The sequence below is a fragment of the Pseudonaja textilis genome, chromosome Z (assembly GCF_049901715.1).
Source record: "Pseudonaja textilis isolate UNSWEBS1 chromosome Z, rPseTex1.2, whole genome shotgun sequence".
Lineage (NCBI taxonomy): Eukaryota > Metazoa > Chordata > Lepidosauria > Squamata > Elapidae > Pseudonaja > Pseudonaja textilis.
The window spans coordinates 107766326-107775796 of NC_142008.1; the positions used below are offsets into that span (position 1 = coordinate 107766326).

General features: G+C 36.2%; 1 pseudogene; it reads left to right on the forward strand.

The window, feature by feature from the left end:
• The first annotated feature begins 1570 nt into the window (after positions 1-1570).
• On the forward strand, positions 1571-9471 carry LOC113452207 (vomeronasal type-2 receptor 26-like; annotated as a pseudogene).

Genomic DNA, 9471 nt, shown 5'->3' on the forward strand with positions numbered 1-9471 from the left:
AAGTTTATTTATTTTTTGTTGTTTTGTGCTAAAATATGCCTCAAGAAGATCTGCTTATCTTTTTGTCTGTGTGATGACAGCTTGCCCTCCTGTGGCACACTGTGGGAAGCATTGCAAGCATGTCCTATAACAGGGCTGGTTACCTTGGCAAGCCAAACTAGTACTCTGCACTTGCACTGTGGTCTCCTGGCTACTGTAAGAATACCATATGCCATTTCTCAGGAGAGATGTACAAAATATTGAGAGTTGGAGAGGCCTTGATTATTTTCCCAATCATCAAAACTACAGATTCCTTCTTTAGCATTACTGAAGATATTAAACTCTAAACTATATCAATTTTTTAAAAGTTAGCCTAATAATAGGAGTGCTTGTATCTCTATTCAAAATATCATTTGTTGAACTATATATAGAGAACTGCAATTTGAATCCTTTCTATTCTAAACCTTTATATAGTATTCCAAGCAGTCTTATCACTAGTTCATTCTTCAAAAAATTCAGTAATTTTCTCTCTATATTTCTTATTGTAATCCTCATAAATGGGAGAATATACTTTGTAAGACACATACTGGAAATTTTCTCCCATTTTACTGATTGCTTAGATCCCTTTTACCTTTACAATGTGGAGAGATCACAGAAGAGAAATGAACAAATGGATGCTTTATTGACTTTAAGAAGCAGTTGTCCATGCAGAATGATATTAATCTAATTTAAATACTGTCAGTACATAAATAATTATGTGCTGGAATAGCCATAGTAGTAGGTCAGCCAATGGGGACTGTTTGGAAACTGAAACATAGTATTTGTTTGTATGAGACCATAAGAGACAGTTTGGAATCTGGGCGTGTCTTAAACTTGCTGAACTGTATACAAGAGCTGATCTTGGATCTTTGATTCTGTAACTCTTGCCTTTGTATATCTCTACTCTGTAATGACTTGCTTCTGTGAATATTGCTTCTGTGTTCCTGATTTTGCATGCTGATTTCCACTGTATGGTATTGTATATAAACAAGTTTTCTCATGTAGACAAATCCTGCAGAATTATTTACTTGTGTGCTCGTCAGATGTGCTGCAAACTCTGACAGGCCCAGAGCACACAGTAAGACTGAATTGTTTTAGTGAACCAATGAAATGGGAGGAGCAAAGTATGTGCTGATCATTGTAGAAGACTACAGCAGATTTGGGTTCTGCTATTTACTGAAGAGTAAAATAGAAGTGCTACAAATATTTAAACAATGGGTAAGCTTTGTGGACAGGAGATATAAACAACAGATAGCTGCAAACTGACGGAATTCATGTCAGCAAGTTTTCAGTAGTGGTTGGGATAGTTAGGAATAAAACACAGACGTACAAATACATACATAGCAGCTGAGAATGGTATAGCTGAGAGACAGTATGGTGTCTTATAAACAATGAAGGACTCACTGTTGGAGGATTCTGGTCTGAGCAGGTCATATTGGGGTGAAGCCATGTTGACTACTAATTAATTAATCAATAGGCTGTGGAGTTCCTCAATTAATGATATTCCATGTGCAGTCTATATGTGAGAAAACCATCTCCGGCACATTTAAGGATGTTTGGAAGTGCTGCATGGGTGCATATTCCAAAAGCAATTAGAAGAAAGGGACAACCAAAGGCTAGAAATCTAAGGTTTACAGGGTATGAGCCTGGCTCAAAGAGCTATCACTTTAACAATGGAAGCAAGAAAATAATAATTTCAAGGTCTGGAAGTTTTGCAGAGCAAAATTGGAACAGAATTTATGTCAATTTTTGGAATGATCTACTTAGTGACAGTGATCCACTTAATGACAGTAACTCACTTAGTGAGGGTGTCAACGTTCATGGAAGAGAAACTAAAAAAGCACAAATGAAGGAGTCAGAAGATGACTCAAATATGAAGCAAGAGAGGGTTGGCACAGAAGAGCAGTCAATGCCATGCAGGTCAGAGCAATGGAACAAAGGGATTTCACCTGACAGGTATTCTGCTAGTAAAGTTAAGGTGTGTAATGTGTGATATGAGCCAAGGAACTATAAAGAAATATTGGCATTACCCAAATTTGAACAAGTAAAGTGGAAATAAGCCCTGGACAAAAAAATGAAATCCATAGGTGAACCTAAAGTGTTCACATCTATGACTTTGCCATAGGATGTAAGTGGGTGTACAAAAAGAGAATATTACCCAATATTACCAATACAAGTACAATAGAAGGCAAGATTAGTAGCACATGGTTTGTCACAGAAGAAAACATGCGTTATGATGAGATATTTGTGCCAATGGTGAAGAGTGAAAGTATAAGATTGGCACTAGGGTTGGCAGTGGCACATGGCCATAAAATTGAACATTTTGATATCACCACAACATTCCTCAATGTGGAATTAAATTTATATGGTTCAAGTGCCAGGGTATGAAAGTGAAAAGCCTAACACTGTATATAAATTGAACAAGGCCATTTATGGGCTGAAGCAGTCAGCCAGGAATTGGAATATCTGTTTGGCTAGTGCCTTGAAGGATCTTGGGTTCAAGAACTGCAAAGTTGATAGTTGCATATATACTGGAAAATTACAAGGTGGGGATTGTCAATTGTTAGGATTTGTGGATGATCTTTGTTTCCTTGCAAAAGATTTATCACTGAAAAGGGGATTTGCTAACCAATTGGAGAAAAAACTTTGAAATAAAAGGTGAAATACAAAATTATCTCAATGTTGAGATACAAAAAACTGACAAAGGTGGTTATGTTCTCAGCCAAAGAAGGAAAATGGAACAACTGTTGGAAAGATACAACATGAAGGATTGTAATTCTGCTCCAACACAGATTTTTATAATAGTTTGAGTAAGGACAAAAGTGAAGCCTGTGTTCAGGAGATACATCAGTCAGCAATAAGGATCCTGTTATATCTGTCACAGTGGTTCAGACAAGACATAACTTGTCCAGTAAGCATCCTAAATCACTTTACTGCTGCACCAATGCAAATGCATTGGATGGGTATAAAAAAGGTATTTGAAGGGAACTGTGAACTTGGTTCTTCAAATACAGGTATCTGAAGAATGGAAATTGAAATGTTATAGTGACAGTGATTATGCCAATGATGTAAAAACCAAAAAGTCTAATTCTATGATTGTGGTATTGTTTGGAGGGGCTTTAATTGATTGGAAGTCCAGAAACAAACAACTGTAGCTATTTCTATTGTAGAGGCAGAATTTATAGCTCTATCTGAACTTTGTTCAGGGGTAACTTGGTATGTACAGCTGTTACAGGATATAAGCGCAAAGATAAATGATGCTGTAGCAGTGTATGAGGATTGTTAGGAATATAAGTTGTCTAACAGGTATTTGGGTTAGAAATATATAAACCAGGATAGACATTTTAATATTGCCTCTTTAAGAGCATGCTAAAAACTGCAATTGGGTGTGGTTACTCAAATGGCCATAAGATGGAGCCAGAAACCTGGGTTGTTTAGTCTTAGTCTCAGAAGAGAGTGTGAGTCAGTCTCTGTTTCCTTCTCTTGGAGAGTGTTGCCGTTCTTCCTAATTGACTGATATTACTGGATTTGATGTAAGTCTGATAATGAATTGTTTTTGATACTGGAATTAGTTATTGGATTATTCCTGGACTAAAAACGGACTGCCTTACCTGTGAATGACTTTGGACTGCCTATTTTGAACTTTGCTTAAACTTTCTGGAAGTAAAAACCTACATTTACTGTACATTGTATCTGTGTACTGTGTGTGTATTTTTCAAACACTACTCTCAAATACGTCTCCCTGTACGCGCTCATTCTCTTAACAGGGAATTACCTCAACATTGGTTATGGGCCCAGACCATACCAGGCTCAGATAACTGAAAGTTAGTGTGAATGCACAGTACTGTATACAGACAGCTGTTTATTGTTTAATTGTGGATTACTATCCTGGTAAAGATGGCACAAGACACTTCAACAAGTCTATCACTGATAACCCGGTTGGATGGAACAAACTATGTTTCCTGGTCTATGAAGTGCAGTCTACTTCTGTGTAGAGAAGGTTTATGGAATGTAGTTCAAGATCCATCAGATGTAAATGCATGGGATCCAGAAAATGAGGATGATGCCAAGAAGCTTGCTGACTTTAAACAGAACAACAAACGAGCTCTTTGTATAATTGGACTAACACTGAGTGACCAGCAGCTAGTCCAAATTCATGGAGAAGAGTCTGCTGCTAGGTGTTGGGAGAATTTGAAGAGGATTTATGTTCGTGACAGTGTAGGTGCACACATACATCTTACACGTAAACTGTTTCGAGCACGTCTTCTGAAAGGTGGAGATATGTTAGCTCATTTGAACTTCATGAAAAAAACTTTTCAAGAGTTACATGAAAAGGAACTGATATTTTCAGAGCTGCATCAAGTTTACATCATTCTTTCCTCATTGGATGAAAGTTATGATGATTACATATTTTCACTGTAAGTCTTGACCAGAGATAAACTGACATTGACTGACATAACTGGAAGGTTGCTAGAACAAGCAAGAAGACGGCTGGAAAGGGACCAACTGAGGAAGGAACAACCACAAGAAGAGGATTTATCTTCAACTGCGTATACTGTTAGGAAATGTTTTTCTTGTGGGGCTAGGGGACATATAGCTAAATTCTGTAAGAAGGGAAAACAACAGAATACTGGCAATCACCAGAAGGCCAAGAAGAATGTTAGTTTAGCTATGTCTAGCAATTCAATGGTTAACCATGATTTGTGGGTTGCTGATAGTGGAGCATCGCAATGCATTACTATCTGCTGCTTGACTGATATTGAGCTTCGAAGTAATTGGGCCACTACAGAAAATATTCTGTCTCTGCTACATGCTGCTTGCCTCCCTTCAGGTGGTCAAACTCAAAAAACCATAACACCAAAGGCCTGCTTTGTTTATCTTCTGCTATGTTTTAAGGGTTTCCACATTCAGTTAAAATGGGCATAGAAATATAAGCAACCCTTTTAACTGATGTAATACTGTAGGTATATGAACTAATTGAATAACTTCCAGCAACACTGGAGTGCTGACTTTCTGCCTTAATTAGAGTAAGGATGAACCCATTTCATATTTTCATGAAATAGTTCTGATTATATATTGCCTTTCAGCTTGCCTGTGGAACATTTTCCCTATTACATAGTGACAAAAATACATTTCCATTCTTGTACCAGATGGTCCCGAATGAAATCCATCTGTACACTGGCATTATTCAATTACTTCAGCATTTTGAATGGAATTGGATTGGGGTCATAGCTGTGGATAATGACTATGGAGACATGTTTTTGCAGAAAATTGGACCATTGTTTTCCCAAAACAATATTTGTTATTCTTTCATACTTAGGACACCACCAAAGGCATATCTGGATGAATATGTAAACTTGATTTCAATGGAGTTAAGATATGACCAACTCTTTATGGATGATAAAGTCAAAGTGTGTTTAATCTATGGAGCACAACCATCCATCCAAAACATGAGAATGATCATTCTTCTAGCATCTTTTACTTCATTGCCACCTTTGGGTAAAGTGTGGATTGTTACATCCCATTGGAACTATGGCTCACTGCCATTTCAGAGACTTTGGAATTTGCAGAGTTTCCATGGTGCTCTATCATTTGCAGTTCAATCAAAAGAGCCGCCTAGATTCCAAGAATTTCTTCACACTGTAAGGCCATCCTGGGCAAAAGAAGACAATTTCATTCAGAATTTTTGGGAGCAGGCATTTGAGTGCCCATTATTCATTTCCAGTATAAATGAAGATAACAAGTTATTGTGCACTGGGAATGAAAAGTTAGAGAGTCTGCCAAGTATATTATTTCAAATGAGTATGAGTGGACACAGTTACAACATTTACAATGCAATTTATATTGTGGCTCATTCTTTGAATGTTTTATTGAAGTCCAGGTCCAGATATATACATTTAATGGGAAAAGACCAATTAGAATTTCATAATTTAAAACCATGGCAGGTACTTTATTTTATTTCAAATACACAAATGTTGTATATGCAATTTGGGCCATAATGTTTCCCTGATCCCGTATAATGCTACTGGGAATGATGTTTCATAGCACTATTGTCTGAACAAATGCTGTAGAATGGAAGACCAGTTCCTGTTCTATGAGAGAAAAAGTTTTCAATTAGTCATTCAATTAAGGACATTAATATAAAAATGCAAGCACTGATTTAAAGGTTTTCTTTTTAGTGGGAGAAAGTAGACATTTATTCCACAGAATTCACTGTGTCCACAGTTCTTGATGTTTTTCCATAAATCTGTAGTTATTTTGAAAGGTATAGAGGAATTTGTTACGATTGCGTATCAAGATTAGTGTAGGGCCAGTTTAGTGCATCTGTCAAGGCTCAAAGCCAGTTAGTGATCTTGGGCCAATTATTGTCTCTCAGCTTTAGAAAAGAGGCAGTTAGAAATCTCTGAAATCTTGCTAAGAAAATTGCAGGACTTGTAGGAACTTTCCATGCAGTCATCAGGAATCAACACTGAGTCAAATGTGTGCATATAGAATATGCAAACACTTGCACACACAAAAATACAAATATCATCCATGACACCCAAAATCCTTATTTGTATTTTTCAAAGCAGGATAGTCCTGTTTGAAAGGTTTCCTATAGTTGTTGTGATTTCAAATAAATGTTATTTTTTCACATACAGTTTCACTCTATCTTGAAAAGCACCGTGTTCAAAAACAGTATGGGAGACACTATTGCATTTGATGAAAACAGAGAATTGATTACTTTTCTCGAGTCAAGGTTGGAACATTGGAACCACAAGCTCCACCAGGCAGAGAATTAAACCTTAATGACAATCAAATTGTATGGCACAGGGGCTTTAACCAGGTGAGAAAAGGCTGCAGATTTTCAAATAACAACAAAAGTAAAGCATTCTTTGGAACAATTGACAAATGCATGAAAGTATTTGAAGGTATTGAGGCTTTGATGTTTTGGAGCTTTTCAAGATGATGAGGTATAACATTTTCTACATTGGAATATTCTGACCCAAACAGAAACTTGACATCTATGTTTGCATTTTCTCAGATTTAGAAATAGCATTAGGAGCAAGAAAAAATGTTCAGATCCAGTGGAGAAAAAACTTTTTGCCATTTCCTTCCCATTCATTGAAGAGTTCTATTTTCTCCTTCATCACAGTTGTGGGTTTTTTGTTTTGGAAAGCTCTATTGATGCAAGTATTTTATCATTTTATTCTCTTATATGTATTTCTTTTAAGGCGCTGCCTATCTCTCTTTGTAATGACCATTGTGATCTAGGCTCAAGCAGAAAGAAGAAGGCAGGAGATAAATTTTTCTGCTTTGATTGTGTGCCATGTCCAGAAGGGCAGGTCTCTAACAAAATAGGTAGGGGAAAAAGAGGTTAGGACTTTGGCTAACTGACCAGCAAAAATCCAACTCATGGCCCTTTTTTCTTTAAGTACAGGAACATGAACAAGAGAAAAATAACAAAAGAAAAGAAAATGAAAGAAATCTTTTAAGTACAACCACATGAACAACAGCAAAAAAACCCCAAACATATAAACAAAAAACATCCCACGTGATAATCACTCCTTTCTGACTTTCTTCTGCTCTCTTATGTATCTCTCTGCTTCTCATGTGTCTGTATTCATAACTAAAATTGTGAATTAACACTTTTTAAGCTGTCATATTCTATGTAAGCAGCAGTGTATAAATTAATTTTAAGGGAATTTAAAGGCAACATCAGGTTTTAAATTAATTGAGTACGCTGGGCCATATATTTATCCTTCCAGTGTTGAAAGACTAGTGTCTAAGCAAAACATATAAAATGGAGAATTTATTTCCACAGTTCAGCTATTAGTTTCCATGAAATGAATATGTAATTCAAAAAGATATCTGCAACTAATATAAAGCTTATAACAGAAAGACAACTTTCAGTGAAACATTACTATTGTTACATTTCCAAAAACATAAAGATGTAGTCTGTCTTTTTCATTAAAAATTCTGTTCAACAAAAATCTCTTCTCTATTAGATATGTTAGCATGGTTGTTAAACTTTTAATATTAACTATTACAAAAGTTATTTCTGAACTTGCAAATGTTGTTATTCCAAACTGGAATAATAGTAATGTATATAAAGAGTCTATTAATAACTTTCTCATTTTACAAAAGAACAGATAGGACAGAATACACTTTCCTTTGCATCTTATTTTCAGTTAACCCTTACCTGTCCCCACGTATAATGAGAAATCTCACTTTTACATTTTATTTATGCAATTTTTTCAAAAAACATATTTTTGTACTCAAATGAAAATTCCTATTCTATCTTGACAAACTAGGTGACATATATCAGTATCAATATTAATAATAGTCTATATACGCTCTCTTGTACTATATTAATATGGTACAATATTAAGGCAATATCAAGGGTTTCCAATTCAATGTATAGAATGTGGAGGATGTGTGTTTGTGTTTATTTTCATAGTCATAATGTACACTGAAGATGGTATTTAATTTTGTTATACGAGGTGCAATAACAATAAAGGAAACTAAAATATTCTATATTACTAACAGTTTTGGAGTATTTCAAATATTTTTTTCCAGATACAGATGTGTGCTGGAAAGGTCCAGAAAATCAGTACCCCAATAATATGCAAAACCAATGTATTCCCAAAGTTTTTACTTATCTCTTTTCTAATGAACCTTTGGGAATCCTCTTTATTACAATGGCTATTGTTTTCTCTTTGCTTACAGTCCTTGTTCTTGGAGTCTTTTGGATACACCGAGAAACTCCAATTGTCAAAGCTAATAATCAGAGCCTCACTTGTATCCTTCTCCTTTCACTTTTTTCTGTTTCCTCTGCTCCTTCCTCTTCATGGGTAGACCTGAAAAGATGACTTGTCTTTTACGGCAAACAACTTTTGGTGTTATCTTCTCAGTGGCCCTTTCCTCTGTATTGGCAAAAACCATGACAGTGGTTCTGGCATTTATGGCAACTAAACCAGGCTCTGGAATGAAGAAATGGGTAGGGAAAAGACTGGCCAATTCTATTGTCCTTTTGGGTTCTTCATTCAGGTGGTGATTTGCACAATTTGGCTGAGTACTTCTCCTCCTTTCCCAGATACAGACCTGCGCTCACTGGAGGGAGAAATCATAATGGAATGCAACAAAGGCTCCGTGATCATGTTTTACTATGTCCTGGGTTACATGGGCTTCCTGGCCAGTGTCAGCTTTAACATTGCTTTCCAAGCCAGGAAGCTTCCAAGCAGTTTCAATGAGGTCAAGTTCATCACTTTCAGCATGTTGGTCTTTTGCAGTGTTTGGCTGACATTTATTCCAACCTACCTGAGTACCAAAGGGAAATACATGGTAGTTGTGGGGATCTTTTCTATCTTATCTTCTAGTGTTGGTTTATTAGGGTGTATATTTTTTCCCAAATGCTATATCATTCTATTGAGACCTGAGATGAACAGGAAGGAACATTTAGTAAGGAAATAA